We start from the raw sequence: 21,115 nt of genomic DNA, 5'->3' as shown, positions 1-21,115 counted from the left end.
CCCACCTTCTTTCCTCAGTCTCACCTCAGTTTCATCCTCCCACCCCAGTTTTATTCAATACAGAGGCTTTGTTGTAATGAACACGTGTCTTTATTTGTACATCAGGAAGGGAGATAAGGGAGGGATAAGTGGAAGGATGTGAGGGAGGAATGAGGCACAGGCCCCCAGTGGGGCACACCAGGGAGACTTACTGCCTGCAGAACATGCTGCCAGGCTCGCAGCAACACGTCAAGGAGAAGCACCAGAGTGTCTAGGGGTGGCTCCGGCTCCATGCTGCAGGGTATGGTGGTGTCCTGAGTGAGGACAACCAGAGCATGCAGAGAAAAAATGCTTTGCTGTCCCTCAGTGAGGTAGGCAAGCAAGCAGGGAAACCTTAAAACCGGCTGTCCGGGAGGGTGGGGGCGGGTCCCTTTAAGCACAGGTCTCAGATAGCCTCTGGCAGCAGCCACACAAGGTAACTCCTGACCTGATGCCCTGCCAGAACCAGTTCCGGCCACCCTTAAATGTGATTCAGCATCCTACCAGTGTGGACGCACTATTTCGAAATAGCAAAACGCTATTTTGAAATGCATTTTGTGTCTAGACGTGTTATTTCAAAATAAGCTATTTCTAAATAACTATTTTGAAATAATATATTTCAAAATAACACTGTAGTGTAGACATGCCCAAGGAGACCACATCTGTACACAGTATTCAAGATGTGGATGTACCATGAATTTATATAAGGGCAATAAGATATTCTCCTTCTTATTCTCTATCCCTTTTTTAATGATTCCTTACATCCTGTTTGCTTTTTTGTCTGCCGCTGCACACTGTGTGGACATCTTCAGAGAACTATCCATGATGACTGTGGCGGGGCCGCCCCGCCACTCTCGGAGCCGGCCGCGGCACGGGCTCCCCCCGACCGCCGGGAGACGCGGTTCGGGGCAGCCAGCGGACGCCGCCCAGGGGAGCGGCGTCCGTGCAATTCGGCGCGGGGTGTGACGTCACCCCCGCGACGGGCACAGGCGGCGCACGAGATGGACGTCGGGGGGGGCGTCATCCACCGGCGCCGGGCGGGCAATTTAAACGCCGGGACGCCCGTCCAGAGGGGAGCCCGGGTGACGGGGAGCACACCGGGGGAACCGGAAGGTAGCGGCTACTGGCGCCCCTGGGTGAGGCACAACCCCGGGGGCCGGTGAGCCGCAGCAAGGGGGGACTCGGGGGAAGAGGGAGAAGTGACCCAGGGCTGGGCCGCGGTACCCGAGTACGGGGGAGTTTAGGGTTGCAAACACCCCCCCCGTCATTGGCTGGGACTAGCGTCCTGGCTTTAGGGCCCTGGGTCGGGGTCCGGAGTGAGGGCGGGCCCGGACCCCCTCCCTCTCACCCTTCTCCGAGAGGGTGGTCATTGGCACCACGGGCGTGCTGTTCGGAATCGGCAACGCGGTGTGTGTGTTAGAAATTAAAGGTTAGCACTTGAGAAAACGGATTTAGGGTCCGGTGTCTCTCTAGATAGTAAAAGGGGGGGGCCCCCCCCCTTCTTTTCCCCTGCCTCCAAGGTAGAGGCGTAACACGTGGTGGAGAATGTGGGCAAGGGGCCCCGAAACAGGGGTCTAGGGGGGACGATAAGCGATATTAACGAAGGTTTAACTCTTAGCCGAAATGGAACCCAACCGGATCATAGAATGGTGGACTGAGACGCAAAAGGTCCAGCAGCAGCAGCAGATGCAGGCCCTGCAGCAGTTGCTGAACCAGCTGCAAGAGCGTCAGGAGCAAGCGGCCAGGGAGCCGCGGGGAGCTGTCATGGGGGCTGTGGCCGGTACGCCGGGAGTGGACGAGGACAGCGGAGCCCGACTACCCATACGGTTGACAAAGCTGGGACCGGACGACGACCCGGAAGCCTTCTTGGTCACCTTCGAGCGGGTAGCCACCGCGGCTAGGTGGCCGCAGGAACATTGGGCAACCCTGTTGGCGCCCTACCTGTCCGGACCCGCCCAGCTGGCCTATCGCGGGATGTCGGCACGGGACGCCTTATGTTACTATAAAGTAAAGGAAGCCGTCCTCGACCAGTTGGGCGTAACCCCAGAGACCCACCGACGGAGGTTCCGGGAGGCCAGGTATGACCCACTGGAGCGGCCACGAGCGGTGGCCCAAAGGGTGAAGGAGGCGGGCATGCGGTGGCTGGAGCCCGAGAATAAGACGGGGACACAGGTGGCCGACATGGTCATCCTAGAACAATACATGCGGATACTCCCCACGGAAGGGCAGCGGTGGGTGCGCCGCCATCTCCCCGAAACCCTAGACGAAGCCGTGACTCTGATGGAGCACTTTTTGGCCGCGGAGGGGATAGAGGGAAAACCCACCGGCGGGCCGCCACGAGAACCCAGAAAGGGTGAACCAACCCCGGCGAAACCAGCCACACCTTTACGGAGTGGGGAGGGCCGGAGAGGCCCCTTAGGACCCCTACCGGAGAGGAGGCTCGCCCCACGATGGAGCCGACCCCTAACGGAGCCGAAGGTCGACCGGGCAACCGAGACTGGACCAGGGGTTCCACCACCGGAGGGGGCGCCCAGAGGGGCGTGTTACCAATGCGGCCAAGAAGGCCATTACAAACGGGACTGCCCTATGATGGACTGTACCTTCGGCCAGAGGCGTGGAGCCCCAAGCACCGCACAGGTAATCAGGGAACTGTGGGTCGAGGGACGCCCGGTGGAGGCAATACTAGACTCCGGGTGCGGGCAGACCATAGTCCGGGAGGATGTAATATACCCCAAGCAGGCTAAGGGCCCCACCATAGTGCTCCGGTGTGTCCACGGGGACGTTCACCACTACCCCACCATACGAGTACGGATCGGGGATGGGGTGTTGGAGGAGGACTGTATAGTGGCGGTAGGCCCCAAGTTGGCCTACCCGCTACTGGTGGGGCGGGATTGGCCGGGACTAAAAAGACTCTTGAGCCAGTGGGGCGAGGCCGTGCCAGCCGGACAAGGAGGAGAGGACGAACGCGGGACACTGGTAGCCCAAGGGGACGAGGAACATGCGGATCCGGGGCACGCAAAGAAAGCAGAGGGGACCCCGACGATCGTCCGCCTGGAGGTGGAGGAAGGAGACTTCCTGGTGCAGCAAAGGGAAGACCCCACCCTGCGGGCGGCCTGGGCCCAGATTCAAACGACGGAAGACCCCCAGCCGGGAGGACCCACACGCCAACCCAGAGGACCGCGCTTTGAGGTGAAGGGGGACCGTTTATACCGGGTAGCAGAAGGGGAGCTCCCCGGGGAGGAGCGGTGGCAGCTCCTGGTACCGCGACCTTATCGGTGGAAGGTCTTAGAGCTAGCCCACGAACACCCGTGGTCCGGACACTTAGGGGCGGAAAAGACCCAGCAGAGGGTATTGCAACGATTTTATTGGCCCGGGGTCTACCAGGAAATCAAGGACTTCTGCGGCTCGTGTCCCCAGTGCCAAAAGACATCCACCAATCGGGTACCCCCAGCGCCGTTAGTCCCCCTCCCCGTGGTAGGGACCCCCTTTGAGCGGGTCGCACTAGACTTGGTAGGGCCTCTCGAGAAATCCGCACGGGGGCATAGTTTCATTTTGGTCATTGTGGACTATGCGACCCGCTGGCCGGAGGCCATACCCCTAAAACGGGCCACCGCCCCCGTAATAGCGGAGGCGTTAGTAAAACTGTTCTCATGGGTTGGGTTACCCAAAGAACTGTTAACGGACCAAGGGACGAATTTGACGTCCAAAGTAATGACGGAGTTATGTAAGGTGTTGCAGATACGGAAGATCCGGACCTCGGTATACCACCCGCAGACCGATGGCCTGGTGGAACGTTTTAACCGCACCCTGAAAGGAATGTTGAGGAAATTCGCGCAGGACGACCCCCGCGAATGGGACAAACTTCTCCCAGCTCTGATGTTCGCGGTGCGAGAGGTTCCCCAGTCATCCTTGGGATATTCCCCGTTTGAGTTACTGTACGGGCGACGACCGCGAGGCATCCTGGACTTGGTAAGGGAAGGCTGGGAGGCCGATAACTCCACCGCACTGGGGACAGCCCAATATGTAGGCAAGTTAAAGAGGACCCTGCACGACTTGGCAGAGTGGGCCCAAGGGAACCTGAAAAAGTCACAAGACCGACAGAAAGAGAACTATGATAAGAAGGCCCAGGTACGGGAGTTCGAACCCGGAGACCAAGTCCTCTTGTTACTGCCTAGCGGGGAGTCGAAATTGTTAGCCCACTGGCAGGGACCCTTCCGAGTATTGCGGAGGGTGGGGCCTGTCGACTATGAGGTCCGGGTGAATAGAAACCGGGTAGAGGCACAAATCTACCACGTTAATTTGTTAAAGAAATGGAACCCCCGAGAGGCCCTCCTAGTAGAACCCCGGTCAACCGACATCGAGTTCGGGCCCTGGGGAGAACCCGAGATCAGGCTAGACGGGATACAGGTCGGCGAAGACCTCTCCCGCGTACAACGAGAACAGCTACGAGGCCTCCTCGAGGGGTTCAAGGAGGTGTTGACCAGCCGCCCCGGGCAAACGACACTAGTGCAACACGAAATTAGGACGGAGCCTGGGAAGGTGGTACGGGACAATATGCGCCCGCTGCCCCGGAAACTGTGGGGTACGGTAAAGGAGGAGCTCCAAGCTATGCTAGATTGGGGAGTGATACGGGAATCCCATAGCGAGTGGCGGAGCCCCATTGTCCTAGTGCCTAAACCCGACGGGTCCGTTAGGTTCTGTATAGATTTCAGAAAAGTAAATGCCATATCCCGTTTTGATGCTTACCCCATGCCGCGGATAGATGAGCTGCTGGACCGCCTGGGAGGGGCCATATACCTGTCAACATTAGACCTGACGAAAGGCTACTGGCAGATCCCCCTGGAAGCAGAAGCACAGGTGAAGACGGCGTTCGCCACCCCCTTCGGATTATATCAGTTTACGAAAATGCCGTTCGGACTACACGGGGCCGCAGCGACATTTCAGAGACTGATGAACCGCGTCTTGAAAGATCACCAGAACTACGCAGCCGCCTATATCGACGATATCATCGTGTACAGCAATTCCTGGGAAGAACATCTGGAACACCTGAGGGCGATATTGGCAACCCTACACCAGGCAGGCCTAACTGCCAACCCAAAAAAATGTCAGTTTGGGAAGTCGGAGGTCTCGTACATAGGATATACAGTAGGGAAGGGGGAACTCAGACCCCTGATAGACAAAGTTCAGGCGGTACGCGAATACCCCACCCCAACTACGAAAAGACGAGTAAGGCAATTTCTCGGCTTAGCAGGGTATTATAGACGATTTATACCTAATTTCGCATCGATAGCCGCCCCCCTCACAGACCTCACCCGAAAAGGACAACCCGACCGGGTAAGATGGACCCCAGAATGTGAGACAGCCTTCCAAGAGCTAAAAGGACGGTTGGTATGCGCGCCAGTGCTGGCACAGCCAAACTTCGATAAACCCTTCATATTACAGACTGACGCGTCAGAAGCCGGTCTAGGGGCTGTCTTGACCCAGGAGGAGGGGGGCGAGGGTCATCCTATTTTATATTTGAGCCGCAAGTTATTTCCCCGGGAGAAGGCGTACGCAACGATAGAGAAGGAGGCCCTGGCTCTAAAATGGGCAATTGACTCACTGCGGTATTTTCTTGTAGGGGGAAAATTTACCGTGGTAACGGACCACGCGCCACTGCAGTGGATGCAGACGATGAAGGAGACCAACCCACGAGTGTTAAGGTGGTACCTGAGCCTGCAACCGTACCAATTCCAGGTGACACACCGGGCAGGAGCCGCGAACGGGAACGCGGACTGCCTGTCACGTATAGACGAAACATTAGAGGGCGGGCCGGTAAGGAGAGACTCGGACATAAGGGGGAAGGTGTGTGGCGGGGCCGCCCCGCCACTCTCTGAGCCGGCCGCGGCACGGGCTCCCCCCGACCGCCGGGAGACGCGGTTCGGGGCAGCCAGCGGACGCCGCCCAGGGGAGCGGCGTCCGTGCAATTCGGCGCGGGGTGTGACGTCACCCCCGCGACGGGCACAGGCGGCGCACGAGATGGACGTCGGGGGGGGCGTCATCCACCGGCGCCGGGCGGGCAATTTAAACGCCGGGACGCCCGTCCAGAGGGGAGCCCGGGTGACGGGGAGCACACCGGGGGAACCGGAAGGTAGCGGCTACTGGCGCCCCTGGGTGAGGCACAACCCCGGGGGCCGGTGAGCCGCAGCAAGGGGGGACTCGGGGGAAGAGGGAGAAGTGACCCAGGGCTGGGCCGCGGTACCCGAGTACGGGGGAGTTTAGGGTTGCAAACACCCCCCCCGTCATTGGCTGGGACTAGCGTCCTGGCTTTAGGGCCCTGGGTCGGGGTCCGGAGTGAGGGCGGGCCCGGACCCCCTCCCTCTCACCCTTCTCCGAGAGGGTGGTCATTGGCACCACGGGCGTGCTGTTCGGAATCGGCAACGCGGTGTGTGTGTGAGAAATTAAAGGTTAGCACTTGAGAAAACGGATTTAGGGTCCGGTGTCTCTCTAGATAGTAAAAGGGGGGGGGCCCCCCCCCTTCTTTTCCCCTGCCTCCAAGGTAGAGGCGTAACAATGACCCCAAGATCTCTTTCCTGATTAGTCGTAGCTAAATTAGCCCCCATCATATTATATGTATACTTCGGGTATGAACATTTTGTCCAATGTTCATTACTTTACATTTTCCCCATTAAATTTCATTTGCCATTTTGTTGCCCAATCACTTAGTTTTGTGAGATCTTTTTGAAGTTCTTCACAGTCTGCTTTGGTCTTCACTACCCTGAGCAGTTTAGTATCATCTGCAAACTTTGCCACCTCACAGTTTACCCCTTTCTCCAGATCATTTAAGAATAAGTTGAATAGGATTGGTCCTAGGACTGACCCTTGGGGAACACCACTAGTTACCTCTCTCCATTCTGAAAATTTACCGTTTATTCCTACCCTTTGTTTCCTGTCTTTTAACCAATTCTCAGTTCATGAAAAGATTTTCCCTCTTATCCCATGACAACTTAATTTACGTAAGAGCCTTTGGTGAGGGACCTTGTCAAAGGCTTTCTGGAAATCTAAGTACACTATGTCTACTTGATCCCCCTTGTCCACATGTTTGTTGACCCCTTCAAATAACTCAAAGGGTATGTCTACACTACAAAGTTAATTCGAACTAACGGACTACACTAGCGCTCCGCTAGTTCGAACTTAATTCAAACTAACGGAGCGCTTAGTTCGAACTAGGTAAACCTCATTCTACGAGGACTAAGCCTAGTTTGAAATTACTAGTTTGAATTCAGGGGTGTGTAGCCCCTTAATTCGAACTAGTGGGAGGCTAGCCCTCCCCAGCTTTCCCTGGTGGCCACTCTGCCCAACACCAGGGAAACTCGTATGCCCCCCCTCCCGGCCCCGGACCCCTTAAAGGGGCACGGGCTGGCTATGGTGCCCGTGCCAGGTGCAAGCCTGCCAGCACCCAGCCAGCAGACCCTGCACCTGGCATGGCTCGAGCCAGCCACCCGATGCCCCCCAGCCCTCCCCCTCTTCCCGGGACCAGGCTGGCAGCTCCCGGGAGCTTGCCCTGGACCGCAAGAGATGGGCACCAGCCTGGTCTAGTGCGGACATCGTGGACCTCGTCCATGACCTCTGCACTAGGCACAGGAAAGTGGCCATCTAGGGCAGGAGAGCTGCCAGCCTGGCCACCCAGGAGCAGGTGTGCATGAAAATCAAGGTGGTCCACTGAGACCCCCGACCCTGAGCCCTGAGCTTACAATGGCCGTACTGGGTCAGACCAAAGGTCCATCTAGCCCAGTAGCCTGTCTGCCGACAGTGGCCAACCCTAGGGATCCTGGAAGGGATGGACCAAAGACAGTGACCAAGCCATTTGTGTCATGCCATCCCTCTCCAGCCTTCCACAAACTTTGGGCAGGGACACCACTCCTACGCCCTGGCTAATACCACTCCATGGACCCAACCTCCATCACTTTATCTCACTTCTCTTTAAACTCTGTTCTAGTTCTAGCCTTCACAGCCTCCTGCAGCAAGGAGTTCCACAGGTTGACTCTTTGCTTTGTGAAGAACAACTTTCTGTTACTAGTTTGAAGCCTGCTACCCATTCCTTTCCTTTGGTGTCCTCTAGTCCTTCTATTATGGGAACTAATGAAGAACTTTTCTTGATGCACCCTCTCCACCCCACTCATGCTTTTATAGACCTCTATCCTATCCCCCCTCAGTCTCCTCTTTTCTAAACTGAAAAGTCCCAGTCTCTTTAGCCTCTCTTCATATGGGACCTGTTACAAACCCCTGATCATTGTAGTTGCCCTCCCCTCTCCCACCCTCTCTCTTCCCCTCTCCCACCTCCTTTTCCCAGTCTCCCCGAGTTTTGTTCAATAAAGAGAGATTCTATTTTTGAACACACGTTTTCTTTATTTTGTACATCAGGAAGGGGGGCTAGGGAAGGGTAAGTGGAAGGAGGTGAGGGAGGAATGGGGTACGAGCCCCCGATGGGGAGGACTGGGCTGGCTCTGCGGGCTTCTGGGGGTGGAAGCTCTCCTGCAGCCCCCCAATTGCCCCCTCTCCCCAGATGGCAGCCTGCGGCAAGTGCAGCCGGGCTGATGGCCGAGTGCTATGATGTGCCCAGTGTGGGCACTCAGGGCACTCCAAGCCAGGACTGCTTTGCAAGCGGGGCACCCCTGAGAACTGTCTGTACGGGGTGGGGGACGGGACCCTTTAAGCACAGCCCTCGACTAGCCTGAGGCAGCAGCTCCACGCTCTAAGTCCTTATCTGATGCCCTGCCGGCACTGCTTCCGGCCATCCTTAACCCCGGTTCAGGGTCCACTTAATGTGGACATGCTAGTTCGAATTAGCAAAACGCTAATTCGAACTAGTTTTTTAGTCTGGATCCGTTAGTTCAAATTAGCTTAGTTCGAATTAGCACTGTAGTGTAGACATACCCTAATAGATTAGTAAGACATGTTTTCCCTTTATAGAAACCATGTTGACTTTTGCCCAACAAATTATATTCTTCTATGGGTCTGACAACTTTATTCTTTACTATTGTCTCTGCATCTTGTCCTGGGGTGACATGTACCCAGTCAATATTGGGATAGTTGAAATTCCCTACCATTATTGAGTTCTTTATTTTGATAGCCTCTCTAATCTCCCTTAGCATTTCATAGTTACTATTACGGTCCTGATCAGGTGGTCAATAATAGATCCCTATTGTTATATTCTTATTAGAGCAGGGAATTAATATCCATAGCGATTCTATGGAACATGGTGATTCATCCATAGGGATTCTATGGAACATGTTGATTCATTTAAGATTTTTACTTCATTTGATTCTAAATTTTCTTTCACATATAGTGCCACTCCTCCACCCACACGACCTGTTCTGTCCTTCCGATATATTTTGTATCCCAGAATGATTGTGTCCCATTGATTGTCTTCACTCCACCAGGTTTCTGTGATGCCTATTATATCAGTATACTCCTTTAACACAAGGCACTCTAGTTCACCTATCTTATTTTTTAGACTTCTAGCATTTGTGTACAAGCACTTTAAAAACTTGTCACTGTTTATTTGTCTGCCCTTTTCTGACGTGTCAGATTCTTTTTTATGTGAATGTTTTTCTTCTGATATTGTGCACTCTTCTGCACTAAAGGTTCTTGGACCCTCACACAGGAAACAGCAGGACTGGTTTGATGAAAACGATGAAGAGATCAAGGCCATACTTGCTGAAAAGCATCGCCTTCACCGTGCTCACCAGAATGACCCATCGTCAACAGCTAAGAAAAATGCCTTCAACAACATTCGCAGGATCGTACAGAGCAAGCTTCGCAAGATGCAGGACTCCTGGTTGAGTGCCAAAGCAGATGAAATCCAGAAGTTTTCTGATAGAAACGATTCCAAACGGTTCTACGAAGCCCTTAGATCCTTGTATGGACCTCAGCCCTCAGGGAGTTCCCCTCTACTGGACTCAGATGGTGCAACTCTCATTACTGAGAAGGCTCTGATTTTACAGCGTTGGGCTGAGCACTTCCAATCCGTACTGAACTGCCCATCTTCCATCAATAACGAGGTGATTGATAGAATGCCCCAGGCGGATATCAACCACAGCCTGGATGTCTCACCATCAGAGACTGAAACCTTACAGGCCATCAGCCAGCTGTCCAGTGGCAAGGCCCCAGGATCTGATGCGATCCCAGCGGAAGTCTATAAGGGTGGTGGTGCAGTGCTTGTCGACAAACTCACTCAGCTGTTCCAGTCCTTCTGGAATCAAGGATCTATTCCTCAGGAACTGAAAGACGCGTCCATCGTACACCTCTACAAGAGGAAAGGAAATCGACAAGTTTGCGATAATCATAGAGGAATATCACTGCTTTCCATCGCAGGTAAGATCCTTGCACGAGTGTTGCTGAATCGTCTGATTGACCATCTGGAACAGGGTTTATTACCCGAGACACAGTGCAGCTTCCGCAAAGAGCGTGGCACGGTGGATATGATCTTCGCAGCCCGACAGCTTCAAGAGAAGTGTCAAGAGCAGAATCGTGAACTGTACACCACCTTCGTGGATCTCACCAAGGCTTTTGACACTGTCAGTCGCGAAGGTCTGTGGCGCATCATGTCGAAGTTTGGGTGCCCTGACAGATTCATCTTGATGGTACGTCAGTTCCATGACGGCATGATGGCTCGTGTTCTGGATGATGGAGAAGCTTCAGAGGCCTTTCCCGTCATAAACGGCGTCAAGCAAGGGTGTGTGCTGGCACCGACCCTGTTCAGCATAATGTTTTCAGCCATGCTGTCAGACGCCTTTCAGAACAGTTCCTTGGGAATCAGACTGAGATACAGGACCGATGGGAAACTGTTTAACCTGCGAAGACTCCAGGCTGTCACCAAGATAAAGGAGACTGTGCTACGAGATCTCCTTTTTGCTGATGACTGCGCCCTGAATGCTGGATCAGAGCAGGAAATGCAAGCCAGCATGGACAAATTCGCAGCAGCATGCGACAACTTCGGCCTTCTCATCAACACAAAGAAAACCGAAGTGATGCACCAGCCAGCTCCGAAAGCTCAACATCAAGTGCCCACCATCACAGTGAAGGGACAAAAGCTGCAAGCAGTGGACCAATTTACATATCTTGGCAGCACCCTCTCTCGCTCAGTGACAATTGACATCGAGGTCAACTGCAGAGTCGCCAAGGCAAGCTCTGCATTCGGCAGACTGTTGACCAAAGTGTGGGACCGCCGTAGAATAAGCCTTGCTACAAAGCTTAAAGTCTATCGAGCAGTAGTGTTAACTACCCTGATGTATGCCAGTGAGACTTGGACTGTATACAGGAGGCACGCTAGGCAACTGAACCACTTCCACACGATTTGCCTCCGCAGACTTCTGAGGATCCGGTGGCAGGATAAGGTGCCAGACACAGAAGTCCTTTCTAGAGCAGGTCTGCCGTCAGTTTACACCCTGCTGATGAAAGCTCAGACATGCTGGGCAGGCCATGTTGCAAGGATGCCAGATCATCGCATCTTCTATGGTGAGCTGTTTCAAGGGAAGCGATCGCACGGGGGACAAAAGAAGCGATACAAAGATACGCTTAAAGCCTCTCTCAAGTCCTCTCTCAAGTCTCTCACCACCTCCTGGGAGACCTTGGCACAAGACCGATCAACATGGCACACGCTGATCTACCAAGGCTGTCAAACATCTGAAGCCAGAAGGACAACCATAGCACAAGAGAAGCGAGCACTCCATAAAGCCAGAGTTGCAAAAGCTGCAACAGTGGTGCCCACACATGTCTGCCCGACATGTGGCAGAACATTCCGTGCCCGTATCGGCCTTATCAGCCATTTGCGGACACACCATGGACAGTCCATAACCCATTAGATGTCAAGGTTCTCTTCGAATACGATGGACGAACAACAACAACAAGCACTTTAAAAACTTGTCACTGTTTATTTGTCTGCCCTTTTCTGATGTGTCAGATTCTTTTTTATGTGAATGTTTTTCTTCTGATCTGGCCCATACTTTATCCTCTTCCATCCTCTCCTCCTGAGTAAAACCTAGAGAATCTCTATCAATAGACTGTCCTCTAAGATACATCTCTGTCCGATCCACATGCTCCTCTGCACCAATCGGCTTTCCCCCATCTCTTAGTTTAAAAACTGCTCTGCTTTTTAATGTTAAGTGCCAGCAGTCTGGATTCACTTTGGTTTAGGTGGAGCCCATCCTTCCTGTATAGGCTCCCTCTATCCCGAAAGTTTCCCCAGTTCCTCATAAAGCTAAACCCCTCTTCTATCATCTCATCCACGCATTGAGACTCTGAAGCTCTGCCTGCCTACTTGGCCCTGCACGTGGAACTGGAAGCATTTCTGAGAATGCCACCATAGAGGTCCTGGATTTCAATCTCTTTCCTAGCAACCTAAATTTGGCCTCCAGGACATCTCTGCTACCCTTCCCTATGTCATTGGTACCTACATGTACCATGACCACTGGCTCCTCCCCCTCACTACACATAAGTCTATCTAGATGCCTTGAGAGATCCACAACCTTCGCACCAGGCAGGCAAGTCACCATACGGTTCTCCCGGTCATCGCAAACCCAGCTATCTACATTTCTAATGATCAAATCTCCCATTACTAAAGCCTGCCATTTCCTACTGACTAGAGTTCCCTCCCCTGGAGAGGTAACCTCAGTGTGAAAAGATAGCCCAACATCTGGAAGGAGGGTCCCAACAGTGGGAAGTTTTCGCTCTGCTCTCGGTGACTGCTCTCCTTCCCTGAGCCTTTCGTCCTCCTTCACAGCTCAGGGGCTGTCTGACTGGAGGTGGGACAGTGCTACAGTGTCCCGGAAAGCCTCATCTACGTACTTCTTTGCCTCCCTCAGCTGCTCCAGTTCAGCCACCCTGGCCTCCAAAGCCTGTACTCGGTCTCTGAGGGCCAGGAGCTCCTTGCACCAAATGCACACATACACCACCTGTCTATAGGGCAGGTAATCATACATGCTACACTGAGTGCAGTAAACAGGATAGCCCCTACTCTGCTGCTGGGCTTCTGCCTGCATTCTCCCCAACAGCTACCTAGGTTATTGATAGGGTTTTTAATTAAATCAGGAAGTTCTGATTAAAACCTTTAAACTAAACTATAAAGAATGGCAAGTGTACCTTGGCCCCTTCTCACTCCCCTTCTAAATTCCCCCTCAAAACTGTTTGCAAAGTCCCTGGTCATTGACTCACTGTTTTATAAAGCCCTTGCCTTCCTGGTAGCCCCGCCCGCTGATTAAGGCTCAGCCAATTAACAGAGGCTTCTAGATTTCAAACCTTTAGAAGCTCACAACTTCCAACTGCCAGCCATAGCACATGCTCCGTCAAACAAACAAACAAAACCAACAAACAAACAAACACAAGTTCAGCACAGAGCAAGTAACCCCCAAATACACACTACAGACAGCCACTTACCTCAAGGGTCCAGTATTTGCTCCTTCTTTACTGGGAGAACTCCCCCTCAAAACTCCCTGTTACAAGAAGTAATTCTTCCACTCTGCACTGATTAGGCCTCAACTGGAGTACTGTGACCAGTTCTAGGTGCAACATTTCAGGAAAGATGTGGACAAATGGGAAAAAGTCCAGAGAAAAGCAACGAAAATTATTAAAGTTCTAAAAAACATAACTTATGAGATAAAATTGAAAGATCTGGATTTGTTTAGTCTGGAAAAGAGAAAACTGAGAGGGGACATGATAATACCTTTCAAGTACCTACAGGTTGTTACAAGGAGGAGAGTGAAAAATTATTTTCTGTACTCCTGATGATAAGACAAGAGAATCACAGAACACAGAACTGGAAGGGACCTTGAGAGGTCATCAAGGGACCCTGCCTTCACGGCAGTACCAAGCACCATCTAGACCATCCCTGATAGATGTCTATCTAACCTACTCTTAAATATCTCCAGAGATAAAGATTCCACATAACCTGAGGTTAAACTCAGGTAGCTATGAAATTCTGGCAGGGAGCCAGGAGAGCCAATGAGAAGAAAGTTTTGAGATTTGAATTGAAAGGGGTACCTGACTGCTGTTTTTCTTTGTGTGAGTTTAAACCAGGGGGAACAAGATGAATTGAACCAGGCAGGACTACCATGCCTACAAAGAATACCAGGCATAGAAATGGACTGGACTCTGAAGTACAGATATGTGAGTAGATAGGGAATGTTTATTTAGATGTGATCAGGTTATTTTCTTTGTTTTGTTGCTTGGTTAAGCTTCTCTGTGCTAAGTCCATGTGTCCTCTATACATTGTAACTTTAAAGCTGAATCCCAGGGAAGAAATTCTCTATACTTTAATCTGTTTTCTCGGTTTCTCTATAACACCTAGCAACCAAGTATACTTCACCAAGTATATCTTTTTGTTTTGTTAATAAAAACACCTTTTTAAGACTGAGAGGTCAGCTATCAGAGATTACAGCTGTTTTCTTTCTTTCTTTAGGGCACCCCTCTGGAAGTACCCAAGTGCTTTCTTCTGGGTTCAAGAAGAAAGGGTTTCTTTACTTGGTGGTGGCAACCTAACTCCCAAGGTCAGGAAATCTAGAGGCAAGGTATTTTAGTGTCTCTTGTGGGCCCTCGCCTTCTGCACTCAGAGGCTGTGTCTAGACTGGCATGATTTTGCGGAAATACTTTTAACGGAAAATTTTTTCCATTAAAAGCATTTCCGCAAAAGAGCATCTAGATTGGCACGGATGCTTTTGTGCAAAAGCATCCGTGCCCAGTATAGATGCACTTTTGCTCAAGAAAGCTCTCATGGCCATTTTAGCCATTGGGCTTTCTTGCGCAAAAAATTAATGTGCCTGTCTACACTGGCCCTCTTGCGCAAGTATTCTTGCGCAAGAGGACTTATCCCTGAGCGGGAGTGTCAAAGTATTTGCACAAAAAGCACTGAATTCTTACATTAGAACGTCAGAGCTCTTGCACAAATTCAAGAGGCCAATGTAGACAGCTGGCAAGCTTTTGCACAAAATCTTGCCAGCCTAGACGCACCCAGAGTGCTGGAATGGGGAACAGCATTGACAGTACTGATATGAATTCCTAGTGCAGGCACAATTTACATAGATGTAGCACAGGGTGTATTGGTACACCATGATGACTGGGGGCTTAAAACACTTGGTTCATAAAGCCTTTATGATATAATACGGTGGGAGTTCTGATTGTTTTTGCTTGGTGTGTTAAACTCAAGGCAAAATACAAATAGCCATGGACTGATAATGTCACAAAATTCTGACACTGGAAGAATTTTCAGGACACTCTGATCTGGTTCTTGGTTACTCTGGCTCCTTCCACTGCTCTGGCAGAGTAAAGGGATCCTCAAGTACATGCCACTAATTTGCACTTTCAGACCCTTTTCTATTTCTACAGCCTTAGTGTAAATGAGAATCAGGCCCATTATTTTTAGGCAGCTACGTTGTTGGTGTCTTTTCCCTTTTTTCTATAGTAATTTAAACAAAGATACAGAAGAGCCCTCTGAATGACTTGGGCTAAACTATCTACAATGCATAGCTCCCAAGATCCAGAAGACTAAAAGATGTAATTTCTAAGTTAAGTAACCCTGATGGACTCTAGTGGACAAACATCTAAGGTTTTTTTCAAATTAAGTAGAACTTTGTCCTAGACTAGACTATAATCCAGGCGCCTTCCATGGCACTGCAAACTCTGCTGCTAGCTTCACCATCATAACTGTTAATAATAATATAATAATAAATAATAATAATAATGCTTATTTACAGTTTGAACAACTCTTTCCTGTACTAAGTACTGAGGGTAAAGGACTAGGTCTTCAGTTTATATATATAAATGTAACTCTATGGAAGACAATGGAGCTATGCTGATTTATAATAGCTGAAGCCAAGCATTGTTAAGTGGGCCTCGCTTTATGGGTGCACACAACAAGATGCATTTTGCATCTGGAACTGGGCAATTACACAGCTCAGTTCCATCATTTCACCTAGCAGTTAAGTGGGGGAGAAGAAATGAAGGTACAACCCACTTTAGGCAGAAAATTGCAGCTACAAAATGAGAGGCCATTTTTCAGGTGCCAGATCTTAACGCATCCATTTATAGGAAACCAGCACTTCAGATTTCCATGTAAGGAACTTATCTCTGGATTGTCCTAAGTATTATCAGCAAAGTGTCTCTCTTTCTAGACGGGGGCTATGTCTAGACTGCAAGCCTCTTTCGAAAGAGGCTTTTTCATAAGATACTTTAGAAAAAGCCTCTTTCAAAAAAGAGCGTCTAGACTACAACCAGTACTTTCAAAAAAGCAAGCCGTTATTTTTCAAAAGAGAGCACCCATGTAGTCTGGATGCTCTCTTTCAAAAAAGCACAGTTTGCATTACATAGCGCCTTTTTCAAAAGAGCACTTTCGAAAAAAGGCGTTCTTCTTTGTAAAATGAGGTTTTCCATGGTTGAAAAAACTGCCGTGTTCTTTCAATTTACATTTGAAAGAACACGGCAGCAGTCTAGACGCAGAAGTTTTTTCAAAAAAAGGCCACTTCTTTCGAAAAAACCCTGTAGTCTAGACACACCCTAAGAAGTAATGATTATTGCTCCCCTTCTCTAGCCCCTTTGCTTTGCCTTAACTTTGTTTTCTGTGCCAGGTTATTTTACTAAGGCTGTATGTCAAATTTAATGGCTGAGTCTCATTTGCCTCCTACTTACATTAGAGTATGGATAAGGAACCTAAGATCTGGGAGCTGGATGCAGCCCCTGACTTGCCTGGATCCAGCCCCTGAGGCTCAGGACTCCCCCACCCCACCCCCCAGTATTGGAGAGCTCACGTTTGTGCTTCGGCCCCTCTGCTACCCTACCATGGGACTGAAGCACATAAAATCTACTAACCTGACTAGCCTGAGCACCCCAAAAGCTCTGGTATGTGAAGAAAATGTAGGGAGAGACTTTCTCCTTCTCAGTTGAGGATTTGGTGGGTCGTTGTTTTGTTTTTGTTTTTTTGGGGGGGAGGGGTTGCCTCTCACTTGTGTGCAGCCAGTGGCCCAAAAAAAGATTCCCCACTCCTGAACTAGAGTATGTCTGGACTTGTCCCACTGAAACAACAGAGCTAGTCCAGTGTAAAGCCAGAGTCAGTGAGAGGCCTCTCCAGCCCAGAATTCCTCTGCTGCTTCTAAAATTGGATCGGGTAGAGTAGGGAATCCCCCTGAGATAAGACTCCAGTTGCACAGCAATGTCACTTCCATAATCATGGTTTCTCTCAGACATGTCATTGTGAACAAAAATAGCAATCCAACTATTGCCAAAGCACAGTGGCAGTAATGTGTTTCTTTCATGCCACATACTAGAGCAGTGATCCCCAATGCGGTGCCCGTGGGCGCCATGGCGCCCGCCAAGGCATTTGTGCACGCCCACCTAGTGACCAGTGCCAGCCCAAGCCATTCTTGTGTCCCTGCCCCTGGGCACAGGGCACATGCGCAGTCCCCGTCCTGGGCGTGCAGTGCATGCATGGCCCCGCCCCCACCCAGCCCAGCAGCCCCAAAAGGTTGGGGACCACTGTACTAGAGCAATTTCTGTAGAAGTGTGAATGAAAATAATCCTAGTATAGTGCAATGCTCGCATCACCCTAGCATTGCTTGGGAAAACCAACCATCTGTTCCCACTGCATCACTGACAAGTAAATATCATTAATACTATGCATTAAATATCATTTATACTATGCTATTGCATCATACTTCCAAAGACCAGTGCAATTGGTTCGTTCATTAATGTTCCCCTCTGAAGTAGATCAGAGCCTTTATCCCTATTTTACAGATGGGAAATTTAGGCATAAAGAGATGTAACAACTTGACCAAAGTCAGCCACTGAACTGGCAGCAGGTATAGAATTCGAACCCAGGAGATGCTGGTGTTTCACGCTATGCTCAATCCATTACGCGAGGTTGCCTATAGACCAGCCTGTGAATAACTGACTGTGATTCTTAAGGGCATACCTCACTGCTGGTGCTCTGGCATGTTTCTACAACCCCAGGCCCCAATCATAATCCTTTCCCCTAGGAACAACTGAGAGCTTGTAAACACTTGTTTTGACATTTAGTCTACCGGTGTTTCAAAGTGGAGGAACAAGAATTGCAAAAGTAGCCTAATCTCATTCTTAATCCCTGACAAGTTATGAAGCATTTGTTGTTACACAGATGACAGCCTGTAATGGTGCAATCTACTCTACACCATTCCTCCACCGCCATGAGGAAGAACTGGGCAAATAAGCTGTTCACAGCTTCCACATTTCCACGCTTCAGTGTTCCACTTTTCCATTAAAAGCAATAATCGGCTTTCACCGACAGTCACCGCACCCTAGTGCCTGCGACCCCACTACCAGTTCCTTTTGCCATACATGTGGAGACAACGGCATCACAGTGGCAACCACTGGTGGATGTTTGTTTTTCAATGGTGACCACTGTCAGTGCAACAGAACACCACCAATGCAGTCGTCACCCTAGACCAGAGGTTTCAAACTCCCAGCCCGTAGGCTAGTTGCACAGTCAGGCCTGGGAGTCCCAGTGGCCCGGGGAGGTGCGCCTCTCCATTACATTCCCTAAGCCTTGCCCTCTCTCCCCTAGGACGTGGCTTCGGGGATCACTATGGTTTTGGGAGGGGGCGGTAGAAGCATTTGGGCTCCCCACATGTGGGGAAGTGGAGCACATTCAGTGGGCACACTTGCTCTGCTGTGCTCCACTTCTTGCACCAGGCCCCCCAGGTAATCTCTGAAGCCATGTCCTCAGGGGACAGAGTACCATAGAGGGGAGAGGGCAGGACAGTGGCAGGAAGAAACAGGACTTCAGTGATGATAATTCCTAAGCTAGATAGCGCAACTGCTCCGGCTGGGCATGGCCCACAGATGGGAGTTTGAGACCCCTGTCCTAGACTCTGGTCATTCAAATAAAATTAATGATGTCAGCATCGCATGACACACACATTATCATTTGAAATGTGAGGAAAAATCCTGTTTGTCCCTTGACTCATGTCCATCACACCAACTTGACACTGGCACTAAATAAAACAGGCAGGTCTTTAAGCCTCCTGAACAGGAGAGGGGAATGGATACAGTAGCATCTTCTGAGTCCCTTGGCACGGCTGTTGTAAGTTCTCACAGTTGTGACTCTTCCCTGCAACAAGGGACTGTCAGTTTGTATTCTTCATGCTTCAGAGCATTGCTCAAGCCAGCCACATGCAGCTGGGTGACTGGGACAGAGTCTGCATCTGAGTATAAAGAAACAACATCAGGTTCAATTAACATCATTACAGATGGGCTTTTTATCTCACTGTTCTTTTGTCCCCCTGTTCTGACATGTGCTGACAATCTGGAATGTAAGCCAAGGCTTGGAAATGCAGCAAGACAGCAGGCCTGGAAGAAAATCAGAAAGGCAATGTCTCCAGAACACCACTGCTTGGCCCGTCCTTTGCAGACTCTCCCATGTCCAGGCATCTCTGGTGCCCTTAAGGAGAGCATATTACATTCATTCCCCAGCTAAAGAAGAGCCACCTTGCCACAGAAATGGATAAAAAAAGTTCCCTGTATAATCATTTATGGAACAAAGTAACTCTTCCCTCTATCAACTGCCATAGAGCTAAGGATTTTGATCTATGTATTAGGTACTTTTTCAGTGCTTTTCTGTATTGTGCTAAATCTCTTCAACAATTCTCTTTCAGCTTGGACAGTGAGCGAATTTACTGCTGATGAATGTGAGGGACTAAAATCAGACTAGCTAAAGCCATGAACAGTGTGAGCTAGGATTCAACCGTATCATCACCCTGCTGTCTCAGGAGGAAGTGGTACCTCCGACCTGAAACTCCTCTGCTATCTGACTTAGGGCCTCACATAGTGCTGCCAATATTATCCCAACTCCAATGCCTGCCAATAGCTTTGCCAATGTACATTGGTCCTGTGCTGATGCACGCTGGACTTGTCCAGCCTCGGGCCCACTGTGGGCACAGACTGCTAACTGTGCCACATTTTATGGCTGCTTTCTGAAGACATAACCAAGGAGATTATAAGGCCACCCTCAATTCATTTTTACTCTGAAGGCAAATCTCCACAGGGAAAAGACCCAGTGAACTTGTCCTCCTTCACCACTTCAAAATGCACCGAACGTAAATCCATAGGTAGACCACTACACCCGTTTCCATTTGTTCCACAGACTACAGCTTGAACCTCTCTGTTCTGGCACCCTCAGGACTTGACTGGTGGCCAAACCACAGAATTTGCTCAACCACGGGAGGTCAATATTGTCTAGCAGCATTACCAACACTTCCACTGACTACTGGGCAATTAGAAGACATTTAGGGGTAAATTAGCACTAAATTATAGCACAGAACACTGAGAGCCAGGACTGGGTGGCTATAAAACTGTATAGGACTACAGGAAATTTGGTTACACCTCAGTGTACGTGTATAACTCCGGTTGGAATCAGCAGGTGTTAAGTGCATCCATCAGGGAGAGAACATTTCTCTTGCCCTCTGGCTTTAAGAAAAGTAATAATGGTTTGGGGATATATAAAAGCAGAGTATGGCCCTTAAGGAAGTTGGGTTTGGAGCCATCGGCATTGCTCTCTTCTCTTCAATCCTGCATAGAGTATGCAACAAAAGCAGAAATGCTGCTTCTCCATCTTCCAGTCATGCAAAACCAAAGTCTGCAAGATCACAACATTTACCTGATAAGTACAAACATTCTGAGCCACAGTTCCTGAAGGTTGAAATCCTATCCAGTAGGGGCCACATGGGTGCTCAGGCATGTTGGTCACAAGAACTATACTGCAAGGACAGGGCGAGACAAAGTTATTAAACTTTTGTTTAATTTTTACAAATGTTTTATGTGATTTTTTAAAAAATAAATAATTTCTTCCTCCAGAGGTCAATGTTCCTGGTAGTGCAGACCAACAGTTTCAAATCTGGTGGCCAAAATTCAGGCACCTAAATCCTTATTTCAGTATCTGTGATGCAGGTTCTTGGGTATCCCAAAGCATGGAGACTAGTGACTGCAGGCATTCAAGGGTTACAGAGCCAAATCTTAGAGTTTTAGCAATGACAAAGAAATAAATACAAAAAAATCCATGGCTCTAACTGCATTCCCACACTAGAACCCTTTCTTCAGA

The 21,115-nt window shown here is 50.1% G+C and overlaps 1 protein-coding gene and 1 long non-coding RNA gene across 8 annotated transcripts in view; one reads left to right on the top strand and one right to left on the bottom strand.

The window, feature by feature from the left end:
• Positions 1–21,115, bottom strand: part of ARHGEF9 (Cdc42 guanine nucleotide exchange factor 9) — a 419,582-nt gene that overhangs the window by 339,478 nt on the left and 58,989 nt on the right. The window lies entirely within an intron of this gene.
• LOC142831224 (uncharacterized) lies at positions 14,062–19,787 on the top strand. Its single transcript, XR_012906893.1, has 3 exons — positions 14,062–14,163; positions 14,456–14,543; positions 19,674–19,787. It is a non-coding gene; the product is annotated as an uncharacterized LOC142831224 (long non-coding RNA).

The sequence above is a fragment of the Pelodiscus sinensis genome, chromosome 13 (assembly GCF_049634645.1).
Source record: "Pelodiscus sinensis isolate JC-2024 chromosome 13, ASM4963464v1, whole genome shotgun sequence".
NCBI classification, from domain to species: Eukaryota; Metazoa; Chordata; order Testudines; family Trionychidae; genus Pelodiscus; species Pelodiscus sinensis.
Note: the sequence above shows the minus strand (reverse complement) of the source record. Positions and strands in the feature narration are given on the sequence as shown.